General features: G+C 42.1%; 2 long non-coding RNA genes across 14 annotated transcripts in view; both read right to left on the reverse strand.

Moving 5' to 3' along the window:
* The window catches only part of LOC139177021 (uncharacterized), a 269,207-nt gene extending 258,395 nt beyond the window's left edge, over positions 1 to 10,812 (reverse strand). For 8 of the 13 annotated variants that reach the window (XR_011561393.1, XR_011561394.1, XR_011561386.1 and 5 more), the window contains exon 1: positions 1,845 to 7,290. This is a non-coding gene — a long non-coding RNA (uncharacterized lncRNA). Of the gene's footprint in view, positions 1 to 1,844; positions 7,291 to 10,702 lie in introns of those variants that run through there. The other 5 variants (XR_011561392.1, XR_011561384.1, XR_011561395.1 and 2 more) reach the window with 5 other exon arrangements.
* Positions 8,711 to 10,692, reverse strand: LOC109572904 (uncharacterized). Its single transcript, XR_011561396.1, has 2 exons — positions 9,410 to 10,692; positions 8,711 to 8,929 (listed from the first exon to the last, which is right to left on the reverse strand). It is a non-coding gene; the product is annotated as an uncharacterized lncRNA (long non-coding RNA).
* Positions 10,813 to 12,599: the final 1,787 nt, after the last annotated feature.

The raw sequence follows: 12,599 nt of genomic DNA on the forward strand, positions 1-12,599 counted from the left end.
GTCTTCACTTTCACTTTTCACTTTCATGCACTGGAGAAGGAAATGGCAACCCACTCCAGTGTTCTTGCCTGGAGAATCCTAGGGACGGGGGAGCCTGGTGGGCTGCCGTCTATGGGGTCACACAGAGTCGGACATGACTGAAGCGACTTAGCAGCAGCAGCAGCAGAGAAAGTCAAAACAAATCTATAAAGTAAAAGCACATTAGTGGTTGCCAAAGATTAGCAGAGAGGAGATAGAAAATGACTCTAAACAGGACAAGGGAACTTATTGGGGTAAAAGGCAAGAATGGGGAAGAAGCTGTATCTGAGAAGATATTGATCAAGAATTTTACAAAACTGGTGGGATATATCAAGCTATGATTCAACCCTACAAAAGGATAAACAGTATGCATTAGAAAAAATATATAAGCCTAGGCATATCATTTTAAAACTACTTAAAATAAAAAAATGGATAATCTTGACAGCAATCAAAGAGGTAAGTTCCTTTTTAAGTCTGATATCTAACTTCCAAGGAAAAACTGTAGGGATCAGAAGGTAATGGAATTACATCCTCAAAGGAATGGGAACATTGAACTAACCATCCATAACTGACAAAACTACCCTTCATCAATGAAGATGAAATAGACTTTTTCAAATATATGAAAAATTGTGAGAATCTGCCCTCAACAAATTCATATTCAAATAAATACTGAAGGGCATTCTTCAGGCAGAAGGACAATGATTCTACCAACGGAAACTAGGAGACCCAGGAAGGAATGAAAAGTCACCCAAAAAAGGTAGATCTACAATAATGATAAATCGTACAGGATTTTAAATACCTAGAAAACTAAAATACAAACAGCAAAATATGAGAACATGAGATAAAATGTAAGTTAATAATAGATTTGATAAATCAAGGGTATAGAGCAGAGGGAAATTAAATTATTTAAAAAATCAATCTAAGAGAGAGCAAGAAAGGAAAAAAATGAGAAATAATATGATGGTAAGTATCAAGTCAATATATTTTTACAGGCTAATATATTAATAATTATATTAAATAAAGAAGGGTCAACTGCAGGGGTCTGATTTCTAACCATTTGACTCTTAAGGACTCCAAGACCCCATTATCTTCAGGCTGTATGACTCTAACACTCAGCCTCTTGATTACTGAGACCTGTATCTCCTTACTCTCAGCATAGGATATATATTATCAATATAGGAGATACACACTGATCAGCCTACAGGCTTACTGCTCTTTTTTTCTTCCAGCACCTAAACTGCTCCTGGACCCTGGGGAACTTTTATATGCTTGTGGGAGAGGGCATATTATCAGTGAAGGTTACCTTTTCCTCCACTGTGCAAAAACAAGAAACATTGCCTACCCACTGTTTTTCTTTTAATTCATGTCCCACCAAGTGAGCCTAGTTTTCATTTTCATTTTATAGCATTTTCCTGCTAACTGCAGTAGGGAACTAGGTAGTGCCCAGGGAAAGTAATGAAGATGCAGAATGTATGAGGACAGCAGAGACAAGTTACCATACAGACCCGGAGGTTTAAAGCAACAGAAATTTATCCTCTCTTAATTCTGGACACTAGAAGTCTGAAATCAAGGTAAGAACATGGCCCTTGCTCCCTCTAAAGAGTTGAGAGAAGGCTCCCTCTTTCCCTCTTCTTAGTTTCTAGTGGTTGCCCACAATCCTTTGTGTTCTTTGGTTGCAGCTGCATAATTCCAATCCCTGCTTCCAGAATCTTGCCTCAGTGTGTATGTGTTCCCAGTGTCTCTGTATTCAAACCTCCTTCTTTCTCTCATAAAGACACCAGACACTGGGTTAGGATCCACCCTAATCCAGTATGATCCCATCTTACCTTGGATAAAATCTGCAGAAACCTTCAGCTCAGTTCAGTCGCTCAGTTGTGTCCAGCTCTTTGCGACCCCATGGACTGCAGCACACCAGGCTTCCTAGGCAAGCTCCCAGAGCTTGCTCAAACTCATGTCCATTGGGCCAGTGATGCCATCCAACCATCTCATCCTCTGTCATCCCCTTCTCCTCCTGCTTTCAATCTTTCCCAGCATCAGGGTATTTTCTAAGGAGTCAGTTCTTCGCATCAGGTGGCCAAAGTATTGGAGTTTCAGCTTCAGCATCAGTCCTGCCAATGAATATTCAGGACTGATTTTGGATGGACAGACTGGTTGGATCTCCTTGAAGTCCAAGGGACTCTCAAGAGTCTTCTCCAGCAGCACAGTTCAAAAGCATCAATTCTTTGGCACTCAGTTTTCTTTACAGAAACCTTATTTCCAAATTAAAATCACATTCACAAATAATAAGGTTCAGACTTAAAAATATTTTGGGGTAAGAGATGGAGGTACACAATTCATCCCACACCAGAGACTCTCTCTAAATTTAAGAAGCTGTACAAAGTTCTAATAATTCCTATCCATGTTCTTTAGGTCTGAGTTTCTGGAATTCCCTTGGGCCTCCTGTTAGCTTTGTTTATCTCTGTGGATAGTGCTTTTTAAATGACCCTAGCCCTCTGAACTTACAAAACCTATAAAGCCCTCTCTAGGGTTTCCCTCATAGCTCAGTTGGTAAAGAGTCTGCCTGCAACGCAGGAGACTGGGGTTTGATTCCTGGGTTGGGAAGATCCTTTGGAGAAGGAAATGGCAACCCATTCCAGTAAGCTTACCTAGAGAATCCCATGGACAGAAGAGCCTGGCAGGGTACAGTCCATGAGGTCACAAGAGTCGGACACAACTTAGTGACTAACCCACCCAGCCTTCTGAACTTTCAACTTCTATAAAGCCCTCTCTACAAAAATTTCTCTTTCCAGGTGACAAGCTTGATGGTGGAGTTAGAATAAATTCCTATCCTCCTGACAACAGGGATCAAATCTTTATAATCCAATATAAAGCAGAATAGAGTATGCTATTCAATAAATTAAATTCAGCTGTGTAGTGTTTCTTATGGGACCTCATCATTACCTTTTAACTGAGCTTTGCCATGTAAGAAAGATCTCCTTATGATTTTCCCTCACACTCCACACCCTTGCTTTCCTCCCTCTGAGACTATTTGATAGTTTTAGAAATCTCCTAGAAGGCACTTATTTAACTTCTGTGAGTAGAACCACAGTAGTAGATATAATGGTCATCTGAGTTAAATTCACCCATTCCAGTCCATTTTAGTTCGCTGATTCCTAGAATACAGACGTTCACTCTTGCCATCCTGTTTGACCACTTCCAATTTGCCTTGATTCATGGACCTGACATTCCAGGTTCCTATGCAATATTGCTCTTTACAGCATCGGACCTTGCTTCTATCACCAGTCACACCCACAGCTGGGTATTCTTTTTGCTTTGGCTCCATCCCTTCATTCTTTCTGGAGTTATTTCTCCACTGATCTCCAGTAGCATGTTGGGCACCTACTGACCTGGGGAGTTCATCTTTCTGTGTCCTATCTTTTTGCCTTTTCACACTGTTCATGGGGTTCTCCGGGCAAAAATACTGAAGTGGTTTGCCATTCCCTTCTCCAGTGGACCACATTCTGTCAGACCTCTCCACCATGACCCATCCGTCTTGGGTGGCCCTACGCAGCATGGCTTAGTTTCACCGAGTTAGACAAGGCTGTGGTCTGAGTGATCAGATTGGTTAGTTTTCTGTGACTGTGGTTTCAGTCTGTCTGCCCTCTGATGCCCTCTCTCAGCACCTACCATCTTACTGGGGTTTCTCTTAGCTTGGACGTGGGATATCTCTTCAAGGCTGCTTCAGCAAAACGCAGCTGCTGCTCCTTACCTTAGACGTGGGGTATCTCCTCTCAGCCGCTCGCCACTCCAGCGCTGTGCAGCCACTGCTCACCGCTCATACTGTCCAAAATGACAGAATGATCTCTGTTCGTTTCCAAGGCAAACCATTCAATATCACGGTAATCCAAGTCTATGTCCCAACCAGGAACACTGAAGAAGCTGAAGTTGAATGGTTCTATGAAGACCTACAAGACCTTCTAGAACTAAAACTCAAAAAAGATGTCCTTTTCATTATAGGGGACTGGAATGCAAAAGTAGGAAGTCAAGAAACACCTGGAGTAACAGGCAAATTTGGCCCTGAAGTACAGAATAAAGCAGGGCAAAGGCTGATAGAGTTTTGCCAAGAGAAGGCACTGTTCATAGCAGACACCTTCTTTCAACAACACAAGAGAAGATGCTATACATGGACATCACCAGATGGCCAACACCAAAATCAGATTGATTATATTATTTGCAGCCAAAGATGGAGAAGCTCTACACAGTCAGCAAAAACAAAACCAGGAGCTGACTGTGGCTCAGATCATGAACTCCTTATTGCCAAATTCAGACTTAAATTGAAGAAAGTAGGGAAAACCACTAGACCATCCAGGTATGACCAAATCAAATCCCTTACGATTATACAGTGGAAGTGAGAAATAGATTTAAGAGACTAGATCTGATAGACAGAGTGCCTGAAGAACTATGGACAGAGGTTCGTGACATTGTACAGGAGGCAGGGATCAAGACCATCCCCAAGAAAAAGAAATGCAAAAAAGCAAAATGGCTGTCTGAGGAGGCCTTACAAATAGCTGTGAAAAGAAGAGAAGTGAAAAGAAAAGGAGAAAAGGAAAGATATACCCATTTGAATGCAGAGTTCCAAAGAATAGCAAGGAGAGATAAGAAAGCCTCCCTCAGTGATCAGTGGAAAAAAAGAGAGAAAAACTATAGAATGGGAAAGACTAGATACCTCTTCAAGAAAATCAGAGATACCAAGGGAACATTTCATGCAAAGATGGGCTCGATAAAGGACAGAAATGGTATGGACCTAACAGAAGCAGAAGATATGAAGAAGAGGTGGCAAGAATACACAGAAGAACTGTACAAAAAAGATCTTCACAACTCAGATAATCACGATGGTGTGATCACTCACCTAGAGCCAGACATCCTGGAATATGAAGTCAAGCGGGCCTTAGGAAGCATCACTACGAACAAAGCTAGTGGAGGTGATGGAATTCCACTTGAGCTATTTCAAATCCTAGAAGATGATGCTGTGAAAGTGCTGCACTCAATATGCCAGCAAATTTCGAAAACTCAACAGTGGCCACCAGACTGGAAAAGGTCAGTTTTCATTCCAATCCCAAAGAAAGGCAATGCCAAAGAATGTTCAAACCACCACACAATTGCACTCATCTCACATGCTAGAGAGGTAATGCTCAAAATGCTCCAAGCCAGGCTTCAACAGTACGTGAACTAAGAACTTCCAGATGTTCAAGCTGGTTTTAGAAAAGGCAGAGGAACCAGAGATCAAATTGCCAACATTCTTTGGATCATTGAAAAAGCAAAAGAGTTCCAGAAAAACATCTATTTCTGCTTTACTGACTATACCAAAGCCTTTGACTGTGTGGATCACAACAAACTGGAAAATTCTTCAAGAGACAGGAATACCAGACTACCTTACCTGCCTCTTGAGAAATCTGTATGCAGGTCAGGAAACAACAGTTAGAACTGGACATGAAACAACAGACTGGTTCCAAATAGGAAAAGGAGTACATCAAGGCTGTATATTGTCACCCTGCTTATTTAACTTATATGCAGAGTACATCATGAGAAACGCTAGGCTGGACGAAGTACAAGCTGGAATCAAGATTGCCGGGAGAAATATCAATAACCTCAGATATGCAGATGACACCACCCTTATGGCAGAAAGTAAAGAAGAACTAAAGAGCCTCTTGATGAAAGTGAAAAAGGAGAGTGAAAAAGTTGGCTTAAAGCTCAACATTCAAAAAACAGAGATCATGACATCCGGTTTCATCACTTCATGACAAATAGTTGGGGAAAAACAGTGGAAACAGTGGCTGATTTTATTTTGGGGGGCTCCAGAATCACTGCAGATGATGACTGCAGCCATGAAATTAAAAGATGCTTACTGCTTGGAAGCAAAGTTATGACCCACCTAGACAGCATATTAAAAAGCAGAGACATTACTTTGCCAACAAAGGTCCGTCTAGTCAAGGCTATGGTTTTTCCAGTAGTCATGTATGGATGTGAGAGTTGGACTATAAAGAAAGCTGAGCACCAAAGAATTGATGCTTTTGAACTGTGGTGTTGGAGAAGACTCTTGAGAGTCCCTTGGACTGCAAGGAGATCCAACCAGTCCATCCTAAAGGAGATCAGTCTTGAGTGCTCATTGGAAGGACTGATGCTGAAGCTGAAACTCCAATACTGTGGCCACCTGATTAGAAGAGCTGACTCTTTTGAAAAGACCTGATGCTGGGAAAGATTGAAGGCAGGAGGATAAAGGGACAACAGAGGATGAGATGGTGGGATGGCATCACCTACCCAATGGACATGAGTTTGGGTAAACTCTGGAAGTTAGTGATGGACAGGGAGGCCTGGTGTGCTGCAATCCATGGGGTCACAAAGAGTCGGACATGACTGAGTGACTGAACAGAACTGAAACAAATAGAATTTACTCTCATTTTTAAAAGTTTTTTAAATAATTTTATTTATTTATTATGGATCTTCACTGCTGTGTGGACTTCTCTCTAGTTGCAGAGCATGGGGGCTTCTCATTGCAGTGACCTCTCCTGTTGCAGAGCAAGGGCTCTAGGGCATGTGGACTCAGTAGTTTTGGTTCCCTGTCTCTAGAGCGCAGGCTCAGCAGTAGTGGCACATGGGCTTAGCTGTTCTGAGGCATATGGGATCTTCCCAGACCAGGGATCAAACCTGTATCTCCTGCTCTGACAGGTGGATTCTTTACCACTTAGCTACCAGTGAAGCCCTACTCTCATTTTTTAAATTTAATTGAAATCTCACAAATAAAGTGCCAGGCCTGGATGGATGCATTGGTGTTTTCTATCAAATATTCAAAAAAAATTAAAAAATAAAAACAATCCTATACAAAATCTTTCAAGAAACAGAAGAACAAACACATCTCAGATCATTTAAAGACAGCAATGTCCTAATTCTAAAACCAGACAATCACAAGTAAACAAAACTAAGACGATTCTCCCTTACGTGTATGTGTTATGTCGCTTCAGTTGTGTCCAACTCTTTGCAACCCTATGTACTGTAGCTTGCCAGGTTCCTCTGTCCATGGGACTCTCCAGGCAAGAATATTGGAGCGGGTTGCCATGCCCTCCTCTAGGGGATCTTTCTTTTTTCTCTCTCTCTTTATGACTAATTTCTTCCTGGTTCTTTATTTTTTTTAATATAAATTTATTTAATTGGAGGTTAATTACTTTACAATATTGTATTGGTTTTGCCATACATCAACATGAATCCGCCACGGGTATACACGTGTTCCCCATCCTGAACCCCCCTCCCACCTCCCTCCCCATACCATCCCTCTGGGTCGTCCCAGTGCACCAGCCCCAAGCATCCAGTATCATGCATCGAACCTGGACTGGCAATTCGTTTCATATATGATATTATACATGTTTCAATGTCAATCTCCCAAATCATCCCACCCTCTCCCTCTCCCACAGAGTCCAAAAGACTGTTCTATACATCTGTGTCTCTTTTGCTGTCTCGTTTACAGGGTTATCATTACCATCTTTCTAAATTCCATATATATGCGTTAGTATACTGTATTGGTGTTTTTCTTTCTGGCTTACTTCACTCTGTATAATAGGCTCCAGTTTCATCCACCTCATTAGAACTGATTCAAATGTATTCTTTTTAATGGCTGAATAATATTCCACTGTGTATATGTACTACAGCTTTCTTATCCATTTATCTGCTGATGGACATCTAGGTTGCTTGCATGTCCTGGCTATTATAAACAGTGCTGTGATGAACATTGGGGTACACGTGTCTCTTTCAATTCTGGTTTCCTCAGTGTGTATGCCCAGCAGTGGGATTGCTGGGTCATAAGGCAGTTCTATTTCCAGTTTTTTAAGGAATCTCCCCACTGTTCTCCATAGTAGCTGTACTAGTTTGCATTCCCACCAACTTTACTAACAGCCATTTATCACATCATGCACAGAATGAAGTTTTAGGTGAACTAAAGTTCTAATGTGAACATTGTAACAACAGTGTAGGAGGGTTCTCCAGGGGATCTTTCTGACCCAGGGATCAAACCCACATCTCTTCTGACTCCTGCATTGACTTGCAAGTTCTTTACCACTAGTGCCACCAGGGAAGCCCATCTCCCTGATGTTTCTCTAAAGGAAACAATCTTAAGGTCACATTAAAAAACATGAAAACAGTCAGGATACACTCCGTTCATGAATGAAAAGACTGAATATAGCAAAGATGACAACTCTTCCAAATTAATATGTTATAGTCAAAGCAATTCCTATTGAAATCTCAAAAAAATTTCTTATGGGATTTAATAAACTAATCACAAAAATTAGTATGAAGGATCTAAGGGCCAAGAATAAATAAGGTAAAGAACAACTTGGTACAGGGAGTAAGGGAAGCAATTAACCCACGGGATATTGTCTTATTTTAAAGCTAAAGTAATTAAAACACTGTATTATATATGCAGAGCTAGACAAAACAGAATAGAAAAGCTCAAAAACAAACATGTATATATCAAAGCTATGTGGGAATACGACATTATCCAATCAGTGAGGAAGGGATGTCCTATTTCAGGGGTTAGCAAACTTTTTCTGTTAATGGCCACACAGTAATATATTAAGCCTTGAAGCCCATATAGTCTCTGTCACAACTACTGAACTCTGATGTTGTAGCACAAGAGAAGACAGACAATAAATTTTAAAAATGGATGTGCCTGTGTTCCAACAGAATTTTATTTACAAATACAGATAGTGAGAAGACTTCCCCAGTGGTCTCGTGGTTAAGAATCCACCTTTCAATGCAGGGAACACGGCTTTGATCCTTCGTTGGGGAATTAAAATCCCAAATGCCTCAGGGGCAACTCAGCCCGTACCAAAACTAGAGAAGCCCACTGGCCACAACGAAAGATCCCGCACACGGCAACTAAGACCTGAAGGAGACAAATGAATAAATAAAATTTTTTAAAAACAACAAACAGATGGTGAGCCAGATTTGGCTCATGGGCCATGGTTTTCCAAATAGCAACAGAACAATGACAAAACTTTACTAACAGCCATTTATCGCATCATGCACAGAACAAAGTTTTAGGTGAACTAAAGTTCTAATGTGAAAAAAGAATACAACATAAATTATACTCAGGGCACGTTATTTTTCACAATGAAAGTTATTTTAATATAAAACATCTAAAAAATAAGGCATATAAATTGTTTAACTCAGTATTGATCAAGAATCCTCCTACTTTGTATATTAACTCAAAAAGACAAGATACAAAATCTTATCATTTTACTTCTTATACACGTGTGCCCATACCCTCATGTGAATGACCTTCCTATAACTTTAGAAAGCATTTCAGTGTCTTCTCTTAAATTCTTAATCCAGTGCTCATTTTAAAGCTGCGCTACTAATTTACCTGAGTAGGATCCTATCAGGCCTTCTCAGCACAGATTCCCCCGTGCCCATGTCCTCTAACTGCCTCTTATTTATAGCAAAGCTTTAGCCTCCAAGGACTTCCCTGAATTCCACAGAACAAAATTTAATCAGAGTTGAGAAAATACAGAAATAAAAGAAAACAATCGAGCAAGAGAAAATTATAATAGTTCAGTCATAAAACAAAGTCAAAAACCTTCAGTTTCTCTTTAAGGGTTATAGATAATATTCTGAACCATATCTTTTGAGCCACTCTGCAGACACTAAAACCCACACTAGGTGTATGAAGTTAACTGCATGCTGACCCAGAGCAGTTGGAACCAGAAGATCAAGGATACTGACTCCCAGTTACCTCACCACCAACCAATTAGAAAAACGTCCATGTGCTGATCATATACCCACCAACCCTCCCTAACAAGGGAGTCGGAGCCTTTTGAGCATCAGCTACCCTGACTGCTTGTTTGGCGCCTTCAACAAATGCTACATTTTCCTTCACCACAACCTGGTGTCAGGAGACGAGCTTTGCTGCGCACGGGGGAGGAATCCAAGTTTGGATTGGTTAACACTAATGTAACTGCTTCAGCCTCCCCATTCCCGCTTGCTTCAGAATAGTCTGATCATAGTAAAGACACACAAGGTTAACGAAGAGAAGTCTTTTCTATCAATGGTTGTTCCAACGTTTTGGATCGAGCCTCCACGTTTGACAGCCCTATTGGCTTTGTTCCGTTTCAAGGTCTGAACAGTATACCTAACGCCAATATGACATGTATGTGTCAACAGGGTACGACCAAGAACAAAACAGTCATGTATTCGATATGAATCTATCCTCATCAAGAGTCAGCAACTGGGACAAGAGCTTACATTTCTGTAGCGCTTTATATCGCGCTTCAGGTCTCTGAGGAGTCTTTCCCACCCTGTCGAAGGTAGACAGAAAGTTTCTGGCAGCGATGGTGATGGAGAGCGGGATACAATTAGGAAATCGGTCGGGAGTGAGGGGGGTGTCAAGCACGCTGAGGAGGGAGGGAAGCTGAGAGGCACCGTTAGTGAAAGGAAAGGAAGGGGAACCTCAGGAGGAGTCACCCACCGGGGCCGACAGAAGCGGGGCGCACGCGTCTTCTCTGAGACGCGGGGAAAACCTAGACGTCGCGAGGAGGCCAACTGAGAGCGCCCGCCTCAGCGAGGGAAGCTGCCCGGCTGAAGTCCCCATCTCAGGGCGACTGCTTGGCGTCCTGCACCTCGGCCGCCCTTTTCGTCAGTTCCCCTCAAGGTCACTCACCACCCAGGCTGCCGGCGCCAGCAAGCCGCCCGGTTCCACTCCGCACCTCACACAGGGTCAGCTGCACAGACTCAAGCACGGGCTCCAGGGCCTTGCGGTCCAGAGCGTCTCCCGGAGTGACGGACAGACGAGCCAATCGAAGCGGGGGGCGGAGCGATGGGCGGGGTGGGACCAAACCGCGAGGTCGCGACGAGGTCGCGGAGGCTGGTGGGCTGCGGTGACTTACCGCCGGAAGGCGTGGCTCCAGGGGAAAAGCGGTCTTGTTAGGTGGTCACGGTGGTTTGGGGCTGAGACTGTCTCCTCAGGGGTAACCGCGGGCCTGTACCACGCCACCAGCCTACGATTCCTTTGGCCTTCTCCTTCACCAAACGATTTTCCTGTCCAGTTATAAAGTACAAGCTGCTTTCCAATGTAAGCGTGTATTACCATCACCCCCTTGTTGTATAAAGGCTAACGGAAACTTGAGTCCATTGTATCACCCAAGGAACAGATACTAAAAGAAGATAAATATGAAATTTTTTATTTCTAAACCTTCAATTTCTTACGTCTGAATTTTTTCTATATTGTACACATTTTGTTAGTGTTTAAATATTGGATGCAATTTGAGTTATCAAATTCCATCTGGCCGGTTAACAAAAAAAGACCTGAATTTTTTAATTTTCTGTAAGAGTCTCAAAGATTCTCTAACTTCAGTTCTTAATCTCCCGTAAATCTGAATACGGATGATAAGATGGGCAGGTGCTTTGAATCCAAACCTACAGGAATCAAACTAATTTAGCTGAGGCTCCTTCTTTCTTTGGAGAAGGAAATGGCAACCCACTCCAGTACTATTGCCTGGAAAATCCCGTGGACGGAAGAGCCTGGTAGGCTACAGTCCATGGGGTCGCAAAGAGTCGGACACGACTGAGCGACTTCCTTCTTAGAGCATCATTTGAATCTAAAATAATTAAAACCAGATGCTAAACATGGTTCAGTGTGTGCCTCATTCAGAATTGATGATGGTCTCACATAAGTTTCATTTATGAAAGAAAGTAAACATTGTTGAAATGATGGAAGAGAAACAAGGCTTTCTATAGATGAGTAGTTCCTAGACAAAACAAACAGCAAACCTTACAGCTTTGAAACACATCTTGTAACAAACCACAAAAATCATTGTTAAATTGTTGCTACCAAAATCTAAAAGAAAACTTTGGCAGAAATTACCAGCTTATCAAGAAGAATTTCTTCCTCTACACATAAGGTAGAGAAGCATTTATGAAAGCATAGATCTACATGGGTTTCCAGAAAATACTTAAGTGCAAGAATACTAGAGTGGGTTGCCATGCCCTTCTCCAAGGGATCTTCCCAACCCAGGGATTGAACCCAGGTCTCCTGCATTGCAGGCAGATTCTTTACCATCTGAGCCACCTGGAAAGCCCAGGTCTATAGGTGTTTAGATACCTGGCAACGCTTTTCTTAAAATTCCATCCTCAAAACACATGCTAATGAACCAGCCATCTCCAGAGTCAAATGGGGAGAGATTCCCTTCCAAACTCCCTCAGCGTGTTGACAAAATTCATTTCCTTGCAGCCACTTGAAGTCCCATTTTCTTGGCAACTGACAATAGGGAACCACTTTTAGGAACTGGAGACCACTCTTCAGCCTCAAGAAAAACAGTTCAGCTATAAAGCAGAGTCCTAGTTCCTCCTCAAGGGACGGACATAACAATTTGAAACAGTCTTCGAGTTCTGAAGAACTAAGTCCCACACCTAGGAGGAGAACTGAATGATAATGTTGACCCTCATGACTCTAATCAACTAAAAGCTTGGACGTTGTTGATCATGGCCTGAGTTCTGTGCTGAATTCTCCACTGCTCAAACCCCTTCATGAAAATCCACGTACCTTTGGGTTAAAACTT

The sequence above is a fragment of the Bos indicus genome, chromosome 18, assembly GCF_029378745.1.
Source record: "Bos indicus isolate NIAB-ARS_2022 breed Sahiwal x Tharparkar chromosome 18, NIAB-ARS_B.indTharparkar_mat_pri_1.0, whole genome shotgun sequence".
Lineage (NCBI taxonomy): Eukaryota > Metazoa > Chordata > Mammalia > Artiodactyla > Bovidae > Bos > Bos indicus.